This window comes from Danio rerio, chromosome 25 (genome assembly GCF_052040795.2).
Source record: "Danio rerio strain M-AB ecotype USA chromosome 25, GRCz13ab, whole genome shotgun sequence".
Classification (NCBI taxonomy): Eukaryota; Metazoa; Chordata; class Actinopteri; order Cypriniformes; family Danionidae; genus Danio; species Danio rerio.
Window position 1 is genome coordinate 10801058 of NC_141045.1, and position 23943 is coordinate 10825000.

General features: G+C 32.1%; 1 protein-coding gene across 14 annotated transcripts in view; it reads right to left on the reverse strand.

Moving 5' to 3' along the window:
• Positions 1-23943, reverse strand: part of lrrc4ca (leucine rich repeat containing 4C, genome duplicate a) — a 431094-nt gene that overhangs the window by 16695 nt on the left and 390456 nt on the right. For all 14 annotated transcript variants that reach the window (XM_087310801.1, XM_087310798.2, XM_087310803.2 and 11 more), the window contains 1 exon segment: positions 15261-15330. The gene's annotated coding sequence lies outside the window, so the exon portion shown is untranslated.

A 23943-nucleotide genomic window follows, 5' to 3' on the forward strand; every position in this document is an offset into this window, starting at 1 on the left:
CACATGCAGGTAAGTGGTGAGCTGGTTAGCGAGAAAAGGAAAGGCATCATACCGCCCCGTAGCGTAGCAGCCATATGTAGCTTAGGCTGCTTTTACACCTGCCTTAATAAGTACGGTTGATTCGCACTAGAATTCAATTTCCCTCTTGGTGCGGTTCGTTTGGGCAGGTGTGAATGCAGCAATCGTACTCGAGTGCGCACCAAAAGCGAACCAAAAAAGCATACCGAGACCTGCTTGAAGAGGTAGTCTCTGTATGCTTTCAAACAAACCTTGGAGCGGTTCGTTTGTGGTGAGAATATAATCGGAACTAAAACAGACCCAACCGCAAATTGTACTGCGCCTTTTGGACTAATCCAGCTGCCGTAGGTCGATGCGCTGTGCATTATGGGGTATGGAGGAAAAATATTTGTTGACAGCACTTTACCAACAGAGAGAGAGAGAGAGAGAGAGAGAGAGAGAGAGAGAGAGAGAGGGAAAAACATTACCTGATGGATCGTCTGTAGTATTCCCGCAAGAGAAGCATGTCGCAGATTAGCTAAATTAATTCACGCCTCCTCCTGAAGTGACGTGCGATGCATTAAAACATTGTTATCAAGCCGCGGCCGCGCTTCATTCTCAAAATGTATAGTTTGTCTAAAGCAGGGATACAATCAGTCAGTGCATCCCTCCTTAGTAAAAAGTGACATTTTGTGTCTGCCGGTTTGTTTACTTGCGGGAGTTTATTGACATTTTCCCACACATGAATTCTGACCAATCGATAAGCAGTTTAAGAACTATGTTCAACAGCATCTGGCCAATAAGTGATGTGGACATTGTCAGATGACTGCATTTTGGTTCTTTTCAATTGGTTCGTACCAAAGCCAGCAGTGTGGTGTGAAAACGACCCAAACACGGCAGAAAATGCAACAATGCATCATTTATTGTCCTTGGTCCGGACCAAATGAAGCGAACTACAGATGTGAAAGCACCCTTTGGCTCTATAATTCGCATTCTCCAGAAACGTATATAGGGCTACATTTTTAGAATGATTCTATGTTGTAACAAAATCATATGGTTAGTTTTTATGGGGATTTTAAATTACAAAATGTAAAAATGATCAAAATGACTGCTTCAATAAATTTAGTTAAGGTCCATTCACTGAAATAACTGTGATGAAATAGTTCTAAAATAGTTTTAAGCTTAATCCAACAGTGGAGTTAACATCACAACTATGGTGAACATATAGAGGAATGTTATCATTAAGATCACTTTAAATGTTTTCCATGAATGAGATGGATTTGAGGCTATGCTTTCTGACCAAATGTTTATGCAGTACCAACAAATGTCATTGACCCACATCAACTCGGAGTTCATCTATACTCAATGACCCCCTGAAGACAACCTCACCAAATCCACACATAACATGACCATTTTTGCCTCGATCTCTAAATAAGATCCTGCTAATTTAATTAAGTTTCCATTTTCTATTCTGGACGAGTTAAATTGAAGCATCACAATTCTGCAACAGAATAGGCACTTCCAAAGTAACAAGTGGCCATCTGGCGTATTCTGCATCCCAGAACTCCTTTCAAAAAAACTACACAGTTTATGCAAATGAGGCCTATCTTCTAATTAGCCTCTCCGCGAATACCCCACCCCTGATGTATTCCAGAAAACTTTCTGCTCCACGTCTCCTTGGCCTCCAGGTTTTAAGCTGGCACTGATTTACTTCCTGTCCTTGGTTGCCATGCCAACCCTCTGCAAGGAGGTGCCTCCACCGCAAACGCATGATGGAGACAAATTGTGAACAAAATCATCTCAATCAACACCAAAGGCTTTTTTTTTTGACTCTCGTTGTGGTGTCAAAGGACATTTGTGCTTTGCCAACATCACTTTGTTGACGCCAAACAGCAACTCCACATGAATCTGATATATAATTTAAAGCAGACATCTAGCTTAACACATGTCAGCTCTATGAATAGAAAGCCTTCACTGCTACGTCTTGCTAGGCTCAGACCGAATTACACTTCCTTAATTGAGACGATTCTGGATTTTTCTATTCAAATGTATTCGGATTCATCGCCACTAGAGTGTTGCATTGTAAATGCCTTCACAATAAGACGCCCTGAAAGCATCTCTTCACTAGGACTTGATTAAAACGTCAATAAGAGAACCAATTTTCTCTCTGCCAATCCCACAAACGGACAAAAACTCTGCATTCCTGTGGCAATTTATCCATTTCCATTCATATCTGAAAACCCCAGTGTTTTTTTCCTCCCGCTTTATTTTTGGCGAAAGTATGTTGTCGAGTGCAACGAACCAATGACTGCTGATTGAAATACATAAACAGATACGCCACACGGCCTTTGCTGTCGGAGGCTGAGGGATTTTGCTCAAAAGACAATACTGTCAGCACTTTTCAAAGCTGAAATGGCTGAAGGATATTTTGGCGATGAATTTCTGTGCTTGTTGGAGCAAGAAAGTACTGTAGGAGTGAGAGAGAGAGAGAGAGACACAGAGAGAGAAGCAGAGAGATAGAACTGCATCTGAAAACTACATAGGACTATTTGCATAAAGCAGGGGTTCCCAAACTTTTCAGGCCGCGACCCCCAAAATGACAATGCAAGTGAGTCGCGACCCCCAATATATTCTGAGGTGGTTATAAACACAGAAACCTTGCATGCAATGGAGCACACACACCAATGGACCCAAGTCTATTCTTCTTTTAATTTTTTTAATGTATGAGAGCTGTAAATGGGCAACAAAGTTTTACAAGTTGTTATGAAATCTGCTGCATCTGACACTATTGCTGTGTCTTTAATATAATGTAATTACCCCAGGGGTTGCAATCCAATAGAAGTAGTAACTATAAGCTACCATAGTAACTATATGGTATAAACGAATATTTTTTTTCTCTTCAGTAGGTTATGGATAAAATATGGTAATTCTTATGGTTTAATAAAAATAAATAGATTTTTGGAAATCACCAGGCGACCCCCCTTCATTGTCCCGCGACCCCTCGGGGGGTCCCGACCCCCACTTTGAGAAGCATTGGCATAAAGCACTAACCAATTTTTACATGTATCTTTCAATACAATACATAAATAGCCAACAAAAAAACACATCTACATTAGGGTTAAGGTTAGAGATAGAATTGCATTGGAAAATATTTTATTAATTCAATTCATCTTTATTTCTATAGCGCTTTTACAATGTAGAGTGTGTCAAAGCAGCTTAACATAGAACTAATAGTAAATTGAAAATGTGTCAGTTCAGTTTTCAGTTTAGTTCAGCTCAGTGTGGTTTAATTATTTATATAATATTAAAAAATATTGTGAAATTTGACATAAACAAAACCTATTTAAAATACACTCTAAAAACTGATGCGTTGTTTTAATCCAATGGTGGGTCAAATTAGGACTTATAGGCTAAAAAGGGTCATTTAACTTTAATAGAGAAAAAATAACCCAAGTTTGGGTTTTGGGTCCATATTTGACACAAAGATGGGTTACAACAACATAGCATTTTTTAGAGTGTAAATAGAAAAACATTTTTCATTTTTCTAATGCAATATATATATATATATATATATATATATATATATATATATATTTATACAGTATACTCAGATAAAATATATTTATTGCATGTTTATCTAAATCAAAAATTGCATTTGACTTAGAATAAAAATATTACATATAATTAATTATATTTATATATTTATAGTATTATATGTCATCATATAGTTATCTTTTTATTTATTTGTTTATAAATTAATAGCAAATATATATATATATATATATATATATATATATATATATATATATATATATATATATATATATATATATATATATATATATATACATACACATAATTATTATTTAATTTATTTTTATTACTATTGTTTTTTTTATCCTACTACTGTAGCAAATAACATAATCCAAACATTTGACCAGTAGTGTATTTACAGAATAGTGCAAAACATGTGCACATGTAATAAACAGAAATAATTCTACATAAATAGCTCATAATTAAATTGTTCAGTGTCTCATTTGTTGATGTGTTGTTGTATGAATGGCGTCTGATCCTCTGAGCTGCGTTTAAAAGTGCAGTGTGTGCGTTTCACCCTGAATGACTGAGCAGCTCCTTCACTAAACTATAGAGTGTAAATGATCTCCACGGGCCGGTGGTTGGGGGGTGCGAGGCCTGGCCGGAGGCAACTCTTTCTCCAGACAAATGAGCCATGCAAAATCTGCCTCGCCTCGCAGATCCAGAGCTCACCACCTGAACCAGCGGCAGGATGTTGCCATTTTACATTTATTTTCAGTTGTGGATGGTTTTGTTTTCCTAGGAAATATTAGGACAGCAAAAGTGGCTAAATTGACTCATTTTCATGTAACTTATTTTCTATATGTGTTGTCTTAAATGTGATTATAATATTGTATCATTTATATATAATATTATTTTCAAAAATGTTATATAAATGTTTATATTATAAAAATGTTTATATTAATAAATTGATATAAAGTTTTTTCTAATATAATTTACAAAATATAAGACATTTAGAAAAAGTATATTTATAAAAAAGTCAAATGTACATAAAAATATTTAATAATTCTTAAACAATTATTATTTTTTATAAAATTACGCTGTTTATTACCATTAGAATTATTAAAAATAAATGTATATTATAATAATAATAATAATAATAATAATAATAATAATAATAATAATAATAACAATAGCAATAATAATAATAATAATAATAACAATTAAGCAATAACAATATAATAATAATAATAATAATAATAATAATAATAATAATAATAATAATAATAACAATAATAATATTAATAGCATTATTATTATTATTATTATTATTATTATTATTATTATTATTATTATATATTCAGTATAATGGTAGTTGCCTTTAAAAATCATATTCACAATATTCTTCCAATATCCACTCTAGAGACGTGAAGTCAAGATGGACACTGACTTTATTTCCAAAACTATTCCACATGGGGATCCACAAATACACCCCATCAGAAACAGCGGCCATGACAAGAAATCATTAGGGCAGATGCATGCAGACGTGAGGTTATCAGTGCAGACGCAGCTGATGTACGACTGTAATTAGCCAGAAGTGTGTCGGACACACAGATGTGCATCGATCTGCTCCACAAACACATCTGATCTCACATACACAATGACCTGCCTTACGTTGCATTTCAGCGTTTTTTGCTTTTCGTTCAGTTTGTCGAATTCAGGTTGTGAAATTTAGATCAGCAAAATCATGAAAAAAATATATATATTAGTTGAAAAATTGGTTTGATCATTAAATGGCTATAGGAAAAATTTTTTTTAAGCTTATTTAGACTGAAATAAAAAGACAACTGATTTAATGATTTAAACTACAATTTTTATTATTTCTATGAGTTCAGAAAGTCTGCAATAATTTTTAGGGCTAGTGTTTTATTTAAAAATATAATGATTTAAAAATTATAATAATATTGATAATAATAATAATAATTATCAAAATCATTATTATTATTATTACTATTATTATTATTAACAATAATAATAATAATATATATATATATATATATATATATATATATATATATATATATATATTTATTTATATATATATATATATATATATATATATATATATATATATATATATATATATATATATATATATATATATATAATAGGAAATAATGTCACAAAATGTCCTTGCTCTGTTATATGCTCAAATATCTTTGTCTTTTTCAATAATTAATAATAAATGCTTTAATATTCCACAGGAGAGCTAATAATTTGCCTTCAATGTACATTATTTTAATTAGTGGTTAAATATTCATTGCATATGTATTTAAACATGACTATAAACATGGTTTATGGTTTAAATTACTGTAATTGTTGCGAGCCTGCTTCACAACATCAGCCATAATATAATAATAATTAAAACAATAATCACATAATGAAATCAGGCACTGCTGAGGAGATTTGCTCTTACAACAATAACAGTCTACAGAGTATATTATGGGTGTTCAAACTAGTGCAGTCAAATTAATTGCATACAAAATAAAAGTTCATAACTCAAACTGTTTGAGGAAACCGATTGCAACAAACCATTTAGGTTAAAAAATGAATCCTAATGAGTACTGTGAGCTTAATCCATTTGAGTAAAAAAAGCCATTTGAGCACAGTGAAACCCAATAAGTTAGGGCAACTCAAACCGTTTGAGGAAACTGATTGCAACAAACCTAATCTATATGAGTACTGTGAACTTACTCCATTTAAGCTGAAGTAATGAAGTATTTAATTAACTGATTACCTTCAACACTGCGTTGAAAACACTGAGCTCTTTTCAAATTAGTAGATTTAACTTTCAGTAAATTTTGAGTTACACTCATTTCATTTGATAAAGTTGACTGTGTACATAAATATAGACAGCATACATCTATATATTATGTAAATACAAACTTTTATCTTCGATTTGACTTGACAGCATTAGTTCAAACCCTTCAGTGTGCTGGTAATACAGCATGTTTGAGATTCAGGAAGAAGCTCATGTTTTGGAGTTAGTCTTGATGTCTGCTGAAGTTTGACCTCTGCTGAAGGCATCTGTGCGTTCACAACCAATGAACCTTTCACAGCTGCGTCTGTTCGGCACCAAAAACACGGACTGTCGCCAACATGCGACTCGCAGGATTAACCACGTCTGGTGGAGAATCACACCATACAGCTGTACACTGCACAAACTAGCCTGAACAGTAAAATTATATAAAATTTATAAAATATAAAATTAAATAATAAAACCAATATAATATAATAGAAAAAATATAATGTAATATAATATAATATAATATAATATAATATAATATAATATAATATAATATAATATAATATAATATAATATAATACAAAATAAGATAATATAATACAAAATAAAATAATAAAATATAATATAGTATAATATAATATAATACAATATAATGTAATATAATATAAAAATAAAATATAATATAATATAATACAATATAATAAAATATAAAATAACAATATAATATAATGTAATATAGTATAAAATATATTATGAAAATTAAATAATAAAAATAATATAATATAATACAATAATGTAATATAATATAATATAATATAATATAATATATAGTATAATATAATGTAATAAAATATAAAATAATAAAATATAAAATTAAATAATAAATATAATATAATATAATATAACAAATATAATATAATATAATATAATATAATATAATATAATATAATATAATATAATATAATATAATATAATATAATATAATATAATAAAATATAATGTAATATAAAAATATAATATAATATAATATAATATAATATAATATAATATATTATAATATAATATAATATAATATAATATAATATAATATACAAAATAAAATAATAAAGTATAATATAATATAATATATATTTTATTTATATAATAATATATTTAGTTATATTGACATCTATGTATTACTAAACTACTTCACTAAGCAATAGTGAAATGCTTAAGAGTCAGAGGATTAAAACATTGCTGTTTACATAAATACATGAAAATTCGCCAGCTTCAACAGTGAGTCAGAATTATCTCCGTCCTTTCACAGAGGAAATAAATAAAGCCAGAATAAAAGCGTGCTCTTTGTGCAAAGCACTGCAACAATAACAGTGAAATGATTTTAAAACATTAAGGCCAAGGAAAAACATGCTACATCTGAAAGTATCATATCTTTTCCACAGCATCAGATGAAAGAGGTCTGTAAATGTACTCTAGCTCTGAAAAAAAAAAAACAGTAGCAGGAGATTCAGAAGGCAGACAAAAAATCCCCGCAGGGGCTCAGAAACAAGACATTCTCATGTTACACTACATTTGTTGAATTAAAACAGATAATTTAGCTGCAGGTGCGGGCACACATGCACACCGTGTCCCCCGCATTAAACCTAACATCCTCTGCTTTCTTCTCTGATCTGAAATCAGCTTCTTTTTCAGTACAACAGTCCTTTAACGGCTAAGGTTTGTAGAATAATAATGTTATCCAAACTTTAGCTTTCTGAGTAAATGATGACAGAATTCTTCTTTCAGTCGATGACAAAAATAAAATTTTTCGAAATTTCTTAAGTGCTTTTTCATAAAGTAAAAGTGAATGGAGGTTACAGTAATATGGGGTTTAAAAGGGACTATTAAACAAAAATCTGAGGAAAATTGGTCTCACTTTATATTAAGGGTCTATTAGTTCATGTTGATTCATGTATTTACTAACTTGAAGAATGAACAACAACAAAAAAGTCAGATGTTAATGTGACTCAACGTTTTCTCTTTTAGGTCATTTAGGATTATCAAATTTGTTTCTGTTATGCTTAATAGCAGAATAATGAAAGAGATATTATTTGAGAAATTGTTATAACTTTTCTTGAAAGTCAAGTTTACATTCAATAAGATTATCATGCTTCTGAAAAAGCTCAGATGATGGTGTCATGGTTTTGGAAGTTTCTGATTGGCTATTTGACAACATTTGAGTTAATTGGAGGCACAACTGTAGAATAGTATTTAAGCAAAACCTCAAACACACTGCTTCCTTGTGTGACAACATGGGAAAGTCAACAAGCCAGAATCAACAACAACAACAACATAAAAGGCAGATTACAATTTGCTAAATTACACTGGGGAAAAAAGAATAATATTTTGGAGACATATCCTGTGGTCTGATAGAAATAAGATTGAACAGTGAGGCCATAATGAGCAGTGTTACATTTGGAGGACAAAGGGGAAAAAGCTTACAAGCCTAGGAACACCATCCCAACTGTGAAGTATGGGGGTGGCAGCATCATGTTGTGGGGCTGTTTTGCTGCAGGAGGGACTGGTCCACTTCACAGCATAGATGGCATCATGAAGAAAGAACATTATGTAGAAATACTGAAGCAACATTTCAAGACATCAGCCAGAAAAATTTAAACTTGGCCACAAATGGATCTTTCAAACAGACCATGACCAAAAGCATACTGCCAAATTAGTTTAAATGTGCTTTAAGGACTACAGAGTGAATGTTTTGGAGTGGCCATCACAAAGCCCTGATTTCAATCCTGTAGAAAATTTGTGGGCAGAGTTGATAAAGCTTGAATGAGCAAGACAGCCAACAAATCTGACTCAGTTACACCAATTCTGTCAGGAGGAATGGGCCAACATTAACTTCAAACTATTGTGAGAAGCTTGTGGAAGGATACCCAAAACATTTGACCAAAGTTATACATTTTAAAAACCAAAGCTAAAAAAAAAAAAATTCCCTTTATTATGGCATTTAGCAAATGTAAATCATTTAGGTAATCCTAACGGACCTAAAATAGTAAACTTTAGTATGATTTGCCACCAGCTGGTGGCGCAAAAAGAAACAGAAGCAATTAGCAGCTTCATATTGTCTCGTATCGCTCATTTTAAAGACTAAATGAAGCTATACGTAGCTCTGGCTACATAATTCGCACTCTACAGAAATGTATATAGGGGTACGGTTTCATAATGAGCCTGTGTTGAAATTATTCACCCTCCTGTGATTTTTTTTTTTCTTTTTCAAATATTTCCCAAATGATGTTTAACAGAGCAAGGAATTTTTCACAGTATTTTCTATACTTTTTTTTTTTTTTGAAGAAAACCTTATTTGTTTGATTTTGGCTATAATAAAAGCAGGTTTAAATTTTTGACTTTTCTTTTTAAGGTCAATATTATTAGCCCTCTTAAACATTAAATATATTTTTATTGTCTACAGAACAAACCATTGATGTAAAATGACTTATCCTAACTTGCATAATTAACCTAGTTAAGCCTTTAAATGTCACTTTAGACTGAATAGTACAGTGCTTCCCACAATTAGACTTTACTTGGGTGGGCCGCCTAGGTATATTAATGACCGTCCAAGTATTTAGTGACACATTTTTTTACTGTTATTATCATCATCCTTTTACACTTCTTTTGTATCCGCCCAATACAACCAAACCTCCGCTAGCAATTAACCATTGGAAAATCTTTCCAATGTTTACCCGTTTACCCGTTTCATACTGCTCAGATAGTCCCAGACAATCTCACGTCCTCTGCAGACCCACAGAGACCCGCACTTAGTTGTGTGTGGCCGGGGTTTCTAAATCTATAATGTCCAGGATTTGGTTTTGCTTTCATTTTCTAAGCTGTCGTGTATTTTATGCGCACAGCCTCAAGATCGAAATAAACAATAAATAATTCTTCAACCTAAATGACTCAGAAAAACTTTACTATACACCCGGGGAGAACGAAATCACATCTAAATTGCCTGCAGAATATTGACACACCATTGGAAATGGGTAATCGGCTCATTTGTCTCATTTAATTAATCTACAAGTTTTATTTTTGAGTGTGTTTTATTCTTTTGCTCTGCCGTTTAGTTTTATTAATTTGATGATGTCGATATATTAAATATTTTATACATTTGAAATGCTTTGGCTATACTGTTCAAAATGTAATGCCTATAAGGCAACCTGAACTTAAATGAGAGAGAGAGAGAAGCAGATTTCACTTGTCAGTAGGTGCAGTAGGCCCCTGAATGGCATAAAAGAAACAGTTTTTTTTTTTTTTTTTACTTTAACCTATTAAAAAGAAAAGTTTAAACAGGAAATAATGAGAGTAGTGTTAACTTATGTTTTATTTGTTGCATATAGTTATGTAGGCTATGTGCTGTGGGTAAAAGGTGTGTCTCAATTCGGCTACCAACGCAAGTATATTTCAAACCTGGGGGAAGCACTGTAGTATCTTGAAAAATATCAGGTAAAATATTTAGCACGGTCATCATAACAAAGATTAAAAAATAAATAAAAAAAGAAAATTCGTTATATGTTTAGAAATGTGTTGGAAAATGTTTTTTTCCATTAAACAGAAACTGGGGGAAAATATCAAGGGGGGCTAGTAATTCAGGAGAGCTAATAATTCTGACTCTTTTGATTGATGTAAAGTATGCGCAATAAAACCTACATTACATTATCAATTCGGTCTTGTTTTCTATGTCTCATTCCTTCAACATTATTCACACTCATATTCAGTGTTCTGCAATGTTTAGTGTTTTTTTTTTTTCTCAGGATGGGGGTGAATTATGGCTCTGTCCTAAACGTACCCCGGCTGTGTCGTTCCCCTGAGAAGGGAGCCTGGGTCAGCTGATTAAAAAGATAATGAGTTGAAGTGATAGATTTGTGTTTTTTCCTGCAATATGTGGCCTTTCGCTGTCTCCCGTAGGAGGCGGTAACTGTATAAATAACAGATGGTGACATTGGAAAGCAACTGCTCCCTCGCTTTAGTTGTCTCAGCCTTTTCTGTCGCTTTGTTCAATTAAACACAGCAGCGATTAAAGGCCCAAAACATGTAGAGCATCAAACACGATGCTGCCGACTTCAGAAACACCATCTTGACTCATGTGCAGGTTAACATTTGATTAAGCCTAATTTTACTGACAGAATTACTGTTTCGAGTGAAGCTTTTGATGGAAAAGTATAAGTTATACTTGAAGAAAAAAAAAAAAGTATATATATATATATATATATATATATATATATATATATATATATATATATATATATATATATATATATATATATATTTTTTTTTTTTTTTTTTTAATTTTTTTTTACTATTACCATTTTTTTTCTAGACATGCTCACGCTAGAAGCTTTGGATAAACATGCGTTATTTATTTTTTGAAAATATTTTATACATTTAATTTTTTTTTGCTAGCTTTTGCATGGACATGTACTATTATTATTATTTTTTAAAATATAATTAAATTGTGCTTTTTCAGCTGTGCTCACACTAGAAGTTTTGGAAGGACATGCATTATTATAATTTTTTTAAATTAAATTTATTATTTTTTTTTTTCGGTGTGCTTAGGCTAGCTTTGCATGGACATGCATTATTATAATAGTAATAATTGCTAGAAGCTTTGGATGGACATGTACTATTTATTATTTTTTAAATAGTTTTTAATATAAAAAATATTATATTTGAATTAATTTGTTGCTTTTTTTGCTTAAATTAATTGGTGCTTTATTTTATTCTCTATAAATATATATCATTTATATTTTTATTTTTTTTGTTTATTACTATCATGGAAAAAACTATTATTATTTATTTATTTATTTTAGCTGTGTTTATGCTAGAAGCTTTAGATGGTCGTCCATTAGTTTTTTAGTTTATATATATATATATATATATATATATATATATATATATATATATATATATATATATATATATATATATATATATATATATATAAAGGAAAAGTATAGTATTGTTAAATTCTGATATTTGGTTTTAATTATTTATAAATTACTATATAGTGTTTTTGCTTTTGTTGGTTTTATTTTATTTTATTTTATTTTATTTTATTTTATTCTGAGATACTAATATCCTGTAAAAATAGTTTTTGGTCACTATAAAATTTTACAAATGACAGTGAAAGTCAAAATTAAATGAATTTGCTGGCAGTTATACTGACATGTAATCTGACAAATCATTACACTAATTGACTGACTCAATATAATAATAATAATAATAATAATGATAATAATAATAATAATATTTGTACAAAATGTTCTAACATTTAAAATGTGTTTAGTGCATTGATATATTTTTTTAATTATCTGCTTTATCATTCATTCAATAATTATATCAATCAAGTACTGACTCTAAACTAAATATATATTGTCATCAAAATTTTTAAAGAAATATATAACATATAATATTGTCCATATAATTTCTGACAATATACATATACATACATACGTCTGAAGGATAATATGTGTTATTGCTGCAAAGCTGCAATAGTAAACGTGCCATTACAAGAAATCTCAACACTTTAGCTGAGCGTGTTTTCAAAATTATTTCCAAACTTTTCTTCTTCCCCCACATCCTGTTGATTTGCTGTTCTGCAAGCCCCACAAACGATTGCATCTGAAAATCTGCATAAATATTTCACAAAAACAATTCCACATCATACAAGCAATTTCACTGCTGATTACGTTCAGAAATGATGGCGGTGAAAATGACACATTTTAATAAACTACAGTCATAACGAGTCTGTTTTCGGGGATTTTCAGCACACGACTGGTTAAACAAGAACGAGGTTGGGTGGAGAACTAAACATTTTTTTTTTTTTTTAAATCAAATTTTTATGAAGCAAGGCTTTAAAAGGCCTGTCTAAATACGGAGTGTTATTTAAAGCAACATAATAAAAGTTTGGCAATAGTTTTTTTTTTTTTTTAAACTAAACTTAATATGTTAGGTTTAAGCTTAATGAATATACTCCAAAATAGCTAGATACTATTTAAAAGATAAAGGTACTCAAAAGTCTTTAGTTTCTTCCTAAAGGCATCAATGGTTTTTATGGATTTTAGGTTCTCATCAGATTTTCAAACCAATCATGTGCTCTCTAATAAAAAGCCCCGCCCCATACACTATAAAAGACATGCACATTTAAAACACACAGTCTCTCAATTCCACCCATGGGGAATAGTAAATCTGCTGACATCACTCAGCTTTTTATCAGAACTTCTCACCAATACAATGCTTTCTAGTAACGCAAGCTTCACTCCAAAAAAATTTACACACAAAATATAATGTTGTGATACACATTTAAAGATAATAATAAAGACAAAAATATATACAAGAATAAATAAAAAACCCTAATTTGAACTTTAAGTTTCTCGTCAGATCTTCCAACCAATCAAATGAGCTCTAGTATCAAAAGCCCCGCACCAAACACTATAAAAAATACACAACATGCAAACTTGGGCACTTCGGATCATTTTGGAAGGGCATTTTCTATCCAAGACTAAAAAGGGCAGGTGCACTGCACAGGTTGAGCCCTATGTGTGCATGTGCCTATCCCTGTGTTCGTATGGGTTTCCATCAAGGTGCTCCAGTTTCCCCCACAGTGCAAACACATGCGGGACAGGTGAATTGGGTAGGCTAAAACTGTCCGTAGTGTGTGTGTGAATGAGTGTGTATGGATGTTTCCCAGAGATGGGTTGCAGTTGGAAGGGCATCCACTGCGTAAAACATAAGCTGGATAAGTTGATGGTTAATTTCGCTGTGGCGACCCCTGATTAATAAAGGGACTAAGCTGAAAAGAAAATGAATGAACAAAATAAAATAAAATAAAATAGAATAAAATAAAATAAAATAAATTAAAAACATATACTTTTAAATATTCGGCCAGCATGGAACAGTGAATCTGATGACAAAACTCACTACTTCAGCTTTTCATTAGAGCTTTTGACCAATCGACAGCTCTCTAGTATCAGAAGCCCCGCCTATTAAACTATCTGCATTACAGACAGTTAAATGTAGTGAAAAATCCTACTTCTTGGAAATAAAATGAAATGAAATGAAATGAAATGAAATGAAATGAAATGAAATGAAATGAAATGAAATAAAATAAAATAAAATAAAATAAAATAAAATAAAATAAAATAAAATAAAATAAAATAAAAAATAAAAAATAAAAATTATTCGGCCACCATGGTTCAGTGAGTCTGATCACAAAACTCACTACTTCAGCTTTTCAATAGTGCTTCCGACCAATCAAGTATCAGAAGCCCCACTCCAAAACTATAAAATATATAATTACGATAATAAAATACATTTATAAAATTCATTCTGCCAACCCGGATCAGTGAATCTGATGACATCAGCATTTCATCAGAGCTTCCCACTAATCAAATGCTTTCTTATATCAGAAGCCCCACCTCCTAAATTATCTGGATTCCAGACACAGTTAAATGTGGTTAAATATCCCACTTCTTGGAATAAAAACAAAACTAAATATACTAAAATATATAATTTAATTACTCAGTGAATCTGATGACATCCCTCAGCACTTACTTTTTTTCATTAGAGCTACCGACCAATCAAATTCTGTAGTATCAGAAGCCCCACCCCCTAAACTATCTCCATTCCAGACACATCTGAACATGATCAAATATCCCACTTCCAGAAATAAATAAAATAAATGTGAAAAGGAAGAAAAATATAAAGGTCTGATGGATTGTAACAGTAAATAAATCATGTCTGATCTCATCCGTCTTCCTCTCCAACGAGACAGCTCCTGAATCAGCTTCTGCACGCCACATAAGATCTGTTCTCAGACAGGGAACGGTGCCTGATCTCAAATCAGCCAAAGCCTGTTCCTCACAACCTGTTCCTGTGCGCTCACCTGCCAAGTCCTCCACAGTGCCAGCAGTTTCTGGACATCTTCACGCTCAGTTTCGCTCGCTGGCTTCGCCCTGCGCACAAAAAAAAGACAAGAAGAAGAAGAAGAGCCGCGTTACAATTACAAACCACTTGGATGGTGTTCCGTTCCAAATGGGAACTGAAGGAAAAACAAAGCCTTGAAACGGATGAAACTGGAGGCCGAGTGTGTTTTCCATTGACTAACTTCACACGCTTTGGAATAATAGATGAATATAATAAATATTAACACTGGTTATCCCCGCTTGGTCTCTTTCATAATGGCCGGCTAGACAGCTTCTTTTTTCGTCAATAGAGGAGATGAGTCAGACGAACAGCTGCTTAACACAGCACAGCGCTCTTTTCTCTGTTTCAGACGTTTCTCTGCTCCTAGGGCTTTCGGTAAGAGGAGAGAGCGATTTTTTTTTTCTGTGCTGTTTTTTGGAAATGGTGAGGATTATGCTGACCTAATGTTTGATTCTCGTTTATAAAACTTTAAAATTAGGGAAACCCCATGAAAGGGTTTACTTTTTGGTATAAATTAGGGAAAGTTGGACTTCCAATGTTGACTACTATATAACATAAAACACAACAAATTTACATATTTACTGCATGTTTATACTAATTGCTTTAAGAAAAAGAAAAAAAGAAAAACTGATTAACCAATAAGCTTGATGATAATTTAAACTGTACATAAAAATATATAATATACAGCACAAAAAATAAGCATATTAGTAAACAATTATCATAAAACAAAAAAATTCAAGTAAAATCATATGCTATTATAAAATAAAAATTCTAAAAAATTATATTATGCTGTTTATTTTCTTTATTTTGTTATTTAATATACTTATAACAACTCCTAGATAACAAACTATATATTTATTTAAACATTTATTTATACAATATATATATATATATATATATATATATATATATATATATATATATATATATATATATATATATATATATATATATATATATATATATATAATCTAATGTAATGTAATTTAATGGGTATTTATATAGCGCATTAATTGAGTATGGCCATACACCCAAAGCGCTTCACAATCATAAGGGGGGTCTCTCCACACCACCACCAGTGTGCAGCAACCACTTGGATGATGCGACGGCTGCCACAGGACAACGGCGCCAGTGCGCTCACCACACACCAGCTATTGGTAGAGTGGAGAGACAGTGATAGAGCCAATTCAGTGGAAGAGGATGATTGGGAGGCCATGATCGTATGGGCCGATAGAGGGACTTTGGCCAGGACACCTGGGTTACACCCCTGCTCTTTCACAAGAAGTGCCATGGGATTTTTAATGACCACAGAGAGTCAGGACCTCGGTTTAACGTCTCATCCGAAAGACGGCACCCACTGACAGTGTAGTGTCCCCTTCACTTTTACTGGGGCATAAGGACTCACATAGACCTCAGGTTGAGCGCCCCCTGCTGGCCTCACTAACACCACTTCCAACAGCAACCTAGTGTTCCCTAGTGGTCTCCCATCCAGGTACTAACCAGGCTCAGCCCTGCTTAGCTTCAGTGAGTAACTGGTCTTGGGCTGCAGGGTTATATGGCTGTGGCATGTTATATATTTATTGTAAAAATAAATGTTTAAATAAACTCTATTAAAAAACACCCCCTCCTTACTCTAGCACTTAATTCTCTGAGTATAAAATGTTTGTATAATTAGCACTGGTTCTTTTCCTTGTTTAATCGCTGAATGCCTACTCAATTGTAAGTCGCTTTGGACAAAAGCGTCTAAAATGATGAAGAACAAACACTAAAGATCACATGACACGACACAACCAACAGGAAACAAGACACATGACAAAGACAACCAATGAAGATATAGACACATGACTAAAATAACCAAAAAAATCATGACACGAACAAAGCAGGAAACAGAAAAACACGACAACATCATAACTCATGTCAAAATGGAACGTTCTGCATTGTGGCAGTAATCGTAATTATTATACTATTAGTTTAAATGCAGAGTTTATTTCTGGTATACCAGAGGTTTTTCAATTTCCTCAAGCTATCACATGATCACCACATTTTCATTTTAGTTAAAGATGTAAGTTTTCATCACTTTAAAAATGTCTAGACACTATCATTTTAATCAAATGTAAGCCCTCCGGATGAATGACAGTCTTTTTTTATTATTATTTCCGCAGCAGAAAACAGTCAAAAGTCAAAATTATTAGCCCTCTTGTGATTTTTTTTTTTCAAACAGAGTAAGGAACTTTTAACAGTATTTCCAATAATATTTGTTCTTCCGGAAAAAGTCTTATTTCTTTTATTTTGCCTAGAATAAAAATAGTTTTACTTTTCAAAAAACATTTTAAAGCTATTTTTGTTTTCAATTGTCTATAGAACAAACCATCGCTATACAATGACTTGGCCCAATGACCCTAACTTTCCTCTTTAACCTAATTTAGGCTTTAGATTAAACTTTAATTTGAATGCTAGTGTCATGAAAAATATCGAGTAAAATACTATTTACTGTCATCATGGTAAAGATAAAATAAATCAGTTATTAGAAATGAGTTATTAAAACTATTATGTAATAAGTAAAACAAAATCTTCTCTCCGTTAAACAGAAATTGGGGAAACAGATATACATGTGGCTAATAATTCAGAAAGGCTAATATTTCTGTCTTCAACTGTCTATTTAACACTCTTTGATCAATATGAATAACAGTCAGCTGAGTGTGAACCTGAACACAAACACACAGTACCAACACGAATGTGCAAACAAATATACATTCTCTGCTCCAAATATGTGCGTATGTGTGTGTGTGTGTGTGTGTGTGTGTGTGTGTGTGTGTGTGTGTGTGTGTGTGTGTTTTCAATCTGAAGTGCTGATCTGCACTGATGCTCTTCTCCTCCTGTCCCAGAAAATGAGGAGGCGTGACGTGAGCTTTTCAGGAAGACTTATATAATACAGACGGAGAATATGGAGAGAAAGAGAGAGAGAGTGAATATGGAGGATCCATTAATGCACATAATATAAGCATTCGGAGTTATAATGAGTGCATTTCTTGAGCGCCGTGTCTGATTAAGAAACTTCAGATCTTCAGCTTCAGATTAATAATCCTTGAAGAGGCTTCGTTTGGTGTTAATAACAGCTCGACGCTGAAGTTTCATCATTATGAAATTCATTATAATTAATACATTTAAATGACACCATTAAAACATTTATTATTTCTATAAACATATATTTTTTATTTGTTTCAGCTATTATAAACAGATTTGTTTAAAAAGATTTTAAAAGAATAGTTTATAATAATACCAAAACCACAGCTAATCCTATTTATTTATATATTTATTTATTTTATTGTTATTTATTACAATACTTGTATTTTATTAATGTTTATTAACAGGGTACATTATACATTTATACATTTATAATGACAATAATAATAATAATAATAATAATAATAATAATAATAATAATAATAATAATACCAGTGATAATAATAATAACAGTGACAATAATAATAATAATAATAATAATAATAATAATAATAATAATAATAATAATAATTCTTATTAATTCTTATAGCCAAAATGGATTAAATTAATTTATTTCCTCAAAATTCTACACACAAAATCACATGTACATAACTATTTACAGCCTTTGCTCAATACTTTGTTAATACACCTTTGGCAGAAATTACAGCCACAAGTCTTTTTGAATATGATGCCACAAGCTTGGCACAACTGTCACTGGGAAATTTTGCCCATTCCTCTTTGCAGAACCTCTTAAGCTCTATCCGGTTGGATGGGAAGCCAAGGTGTACAGCCATTTTCAGATCTCTCCAGATTTGTTCAATAGGATTTAGGTCTGGGCTCTGGCTAGGCCACTCAAGGAAATTTACCAAGTTGTTGTGAAGCCACTCCATTGATATTTTGGCCGTGTGCTTTGGGACATTGTCCTGCAGGAAGATGAACCCAGTCTGAGGTCAAAAGCACTCTGAAGCAGCTTTCCTGACTAGTCTTCCAGTTCCTGCTGCTGAAAAACATCCCCACAGCATGACGCTGCCACCACTATGCTTCACTTTAGGGATGGTATTAGCCTGATGATTAACGGTGCCTGGTTTTCACAACGCTGGCATTCACTCCTAAGAGTTCAAGTTTAGTCTCATCAGAACAAAGAATTTGGTTTCTTATGGTCTTTGATGCCTTTTGGCAAATTCCAGGTGGGGAGGGGTTTCTGTCAGGCTACTCTACCATTCAGGCCTGATTGTTGGATTGCTGCACAGATGGTTGTCCTTCTGTAAGGTTCTCCTCTCTTCACAGAAGAATGTTGGAGCTCAGACAGAGTGACTATTGGGTTATTGATCACCTCCCTGACTAAGGCCTTTCTCCCGCGATCACTCAAATTAGATAGCCGGCCAGCTCTAGGATGAGTCCTGGTTGCTTGATTTTTGCTTTGACATGCACTGTCAACCCTGGAACCTTAAATAAACAGGTGTATGCCTTTTTAAATCATGTCCAATCAACTGAATTTACCTCAGGTGAACTCCAATTAATCTGCTGAAAAATAGCAAGAATGATCAGTGGAAACAGAATGTACCTGAGCTCAATTTACAGCTTTACTACAAAGGCTGTGAACACTTATGTTATAAGTATTTTTTAAATTTTTCTGGTTTTTTATTTTTAATAAATTTGCAAAAATTAAAAAAAATATATGTATATTTTTTTACATTGTCATTGTGGGGTATTGTATGTTGAACTTTGAGTGAATCAATTAATTGAATTCATTTTGGAATAAGGCTGTAACATAAAAAAATGTGGAAAAAGTAAAGCGTTATGAATCTTAGCACATTTTTGTATGAATGAACTTGTACAAATTTGTACAAATTAGCCACTTAACTGACAAAACCTAAAATAGTTACGTTTCCCCAATGAGATTAGGCTGAAAAAACCAGATACTTTGTGAAACGGACAACCTGGAATCTGATTGGATGGCACAATGTCATTTCCATGAGCTTGCATTTGACCAGTTATCATGTTATCGGTCATTTCTTTTTACTATATACAAGGATCAACAATGAGACACAATATTTCAGACCTTAAACTCTAAAAGTGTCCATCAAACAATGTATTTCTATGTATATGACATTTTTATCTCCTATTCTCTCAATAAATATCCACAAGCCAACTGACGTGATACCATAATATGCGTATAAACATAGCTACTCGAGGATCGTATGTTTGCATTTATGACTCTAGACTCATATTTTCTTGCAGCCTTGAGTCTAAAAAGGTGACTGTATTCAAGCTTAGTCTTTATTCTTGGCCTGAACCACAGCATTATGCATTATAGTTGAATCAGTTCCTGGCCTCTCCAGACGATTCTAAATCTTGTTTTTAGTGTTTTACAGCTCATCTGAGGAGGTTTCATGTCTTGCAGGCAGAAAGAAAATATATGCTGGCTATAATTAGTAGAGCTGGCATACATATTTAAATGTGCATACATTAGACAAGGATGTTGCGGACGCCAAGACTTAAAAAAAAAAAAAAAAGACATGATAGAAAAATTGAAAACACATACTGTAAACCATAAAGAATAAAAACGTTTTATACATGATGAATAAATAAATAAATATGAAAACATTCAAATATAAATTGAAATAATATACTGATAATTAATACATTATATAAATGTGGCATATTTATAAATACATACAATACATGTATGTCAGATTTTTACACATAACAACAACAGCAACAATATTAATAAGCTAATAATACAAAAATAAATGTATTACATTTATATAAATAACAAAAAAGATAATAATACAGATTATTAACTGATTTATTTAATGTTTAAAATTTAAAAAGATAAAACTATTAGCTATATGATAATAACAAAAATTAATGCAACTACTAATTTCATTTTTTATTTGAATGTATTTTATAATAATAATAATAATAATAATAATAATAATAATAATAATAATTATATAAATAATACATTAAATATTAAGAAAAATTCTATAAACATTATACACACACACACACACACACACACACACACACACACATATATATATATATATATATATATATATATATATATATATATATATATATATATATATATATATATATATATATACATACAAACCTGGAGACAGGTCAGGACAGCAGACAGGCCAGTCAAGTACCTGTATCCTCTTCTTACGCAGTTCAAACTTATAACTTAAGATCACACTTTACTTAATTTTACATTTCTGAATATATATATATATATAAATATATATATATATATATATATATATATATATATATATATATATATATATATATATATATATATATATATATATACACACACACACATGCATACAAACCCACAGCACAAAGCATGACTAACTAAATAAAAATAATTCAATAGACCTTACAACATGCTTTAACCCCTTTCACACCATCTCTATATAAAAGCGACTCATCTGATCCATCCTGTAGAAATCAAAACAACAAACAGTGCAGTTGTGAAACCCAGAGTGTCAGACTATATCCCACAATGCACCTTTCCTGCCCACACATCCATCGCCTGCAACCGGCAGCATCATTCCTCTCCCAACAATCTATAAATATGTTTCCCATCATGCTCCTGAGGCTGGATTTGATGCACTCCACTTTCCAGGCCTTTTATCTTTAAACTGCTGCTGTGCGGAGATCAAAACCCCAGCAGCGATTCGGAGAGAACGCAAATACAGCAGCGCATTTCCATTGCAACTACGGTCAACTTATTTAATCAGCTCTGCTGTCCTGTTTTCTTTATCTTTCTTTCATTCTTTGCTGTTCATTGCAGGCTCACTCTATCCTTTAATCCACAGGTTGCAAACATAAGACTCACAAAGACGTCTAATATGGATCAATTGATGATTTTAACAACACTGCATAAACATTATTGCTGACGATTTTTTTTTTTTTAGTTGAATCAAATTAACTTCTTCTACAAACCCCAAATTAGAAAAAGTTGGGACTGTGTGAAAAACGCAAATAAAAAAGAAAGAAAGAAGTGATTTCTACATTTATTTTAACCTGTATTTTATTGTGGACAATACAATAAACATTGTTTAATGTGTTACTTATTATTGTTTATCCTTAAACTGCTGCTTTGCGTAGATCAAAACCCCAGCAGCGATTGGGAGAGAGCGCAAATACAGCAGCGCATTTCCATTGGCATTTACCACTTTGTAATGTCGCCGTTCCTTTTCACAACACTTAAAATACATTTAGGGATTGAAGACAGCAAGTGATGAAGTGTTTCAGGTGTAAATTTGTTCCATTCTTCCTGCAAACAAGTCTTAAGGTGGGCAACAGTATGAAGTCTTTGCTGTCGCTTCAAAATGCACAACACATTCCCTATTGGAGACAGGTCAGGACTGCAGGCAGGCCAGTCAAGTACCTGCATCCTCTTCCTCAACAATTGAACAACTTAGGATCAGACTTTATTTCAGTTTACTTTATTAACAAAGCAATAATTAAGACTTTTAGCTCAATATACCAATTATCTGCTTATTACACTTTTAAAAAATCTGGGTCCCACATAAATCCAACACAAATACCGATTTAGGTAACTTAATTGTTTTTGTGAGTTGTTACTTAATCTAAAGTGTTACTTAAATTACTATTAGAAAGATGTTGGTCTCACTTTATTTGGATGGTCACTTTTAAATATTTAATTGACTAAATTACATGGCAACTACTTGCTAACTATGTATCACTAAAATATGAGTAGACTATCTGCTTTAATGTCTCATGAAGTGCTTTGAAATGTGCATTTTTTATCACATTTTTGAGGTAATCTCAACTGAAAAAGAGAGGGTGGAGCATATAGTGGCTCCTCCCCTTTTTAAAAGACAACCAATAGTGTTTCATTTTTTATCACAGCTCTGCCAGGGAAAGGTGGTTGAGATCAAGCGCATCAAATGAGAAACATTTACAAGGGGCGGGGCATGCCAGATACTAGAAAGCATTTGATTGGTCTGAAGATTTTACGAAAAGTATGAGTTGATGTCAAAACAATTGTTGCTGAATGCAAGTTGTGTCACTGTTTTGAAGCACACTAGCTTATAAATATTCTGTAACATCTAAACAACTTTCATTTAATTTCATGGGACCTTTAACATCTGCTGATATGGCTCCACCAACAGATATTCTCCAGACTATAAGAAAGGTTGAAAGTGAAAATCAAATTACTCTAACCATTTGCATTATGACCTAAAATCAACAAAATGTTAAAGGGATCCTCGAAACTAAGTGATACCAAGTATAATATTTAAAGTTTTTGCAGTATTCCACCATTAAAAATGTTTCCAAACAGAGCTGGAGTAGAAAGAGACACATCTCAGTGTGGTGTAGAGTTCCTGAATGAATCCATTTTGAACTAATCATTTGAATTAATCATTAATCATGCGAGTCAATGATTCAATTATACTTTCGTAATGACTTTCTTCAAATGAATCTGCCATTTTTAACAAATCATAACAAGTCAATGAATCACTCATTAAGACTGTCAAATGAATTTACCTTTATCCATGTCAGGCCCAAAACCTGCCAAGGTAACAACACAATAACACAGTCAAGATATTGTCTAATCATTATTAAAGAATATGGGATTAATCAAGGTGAAA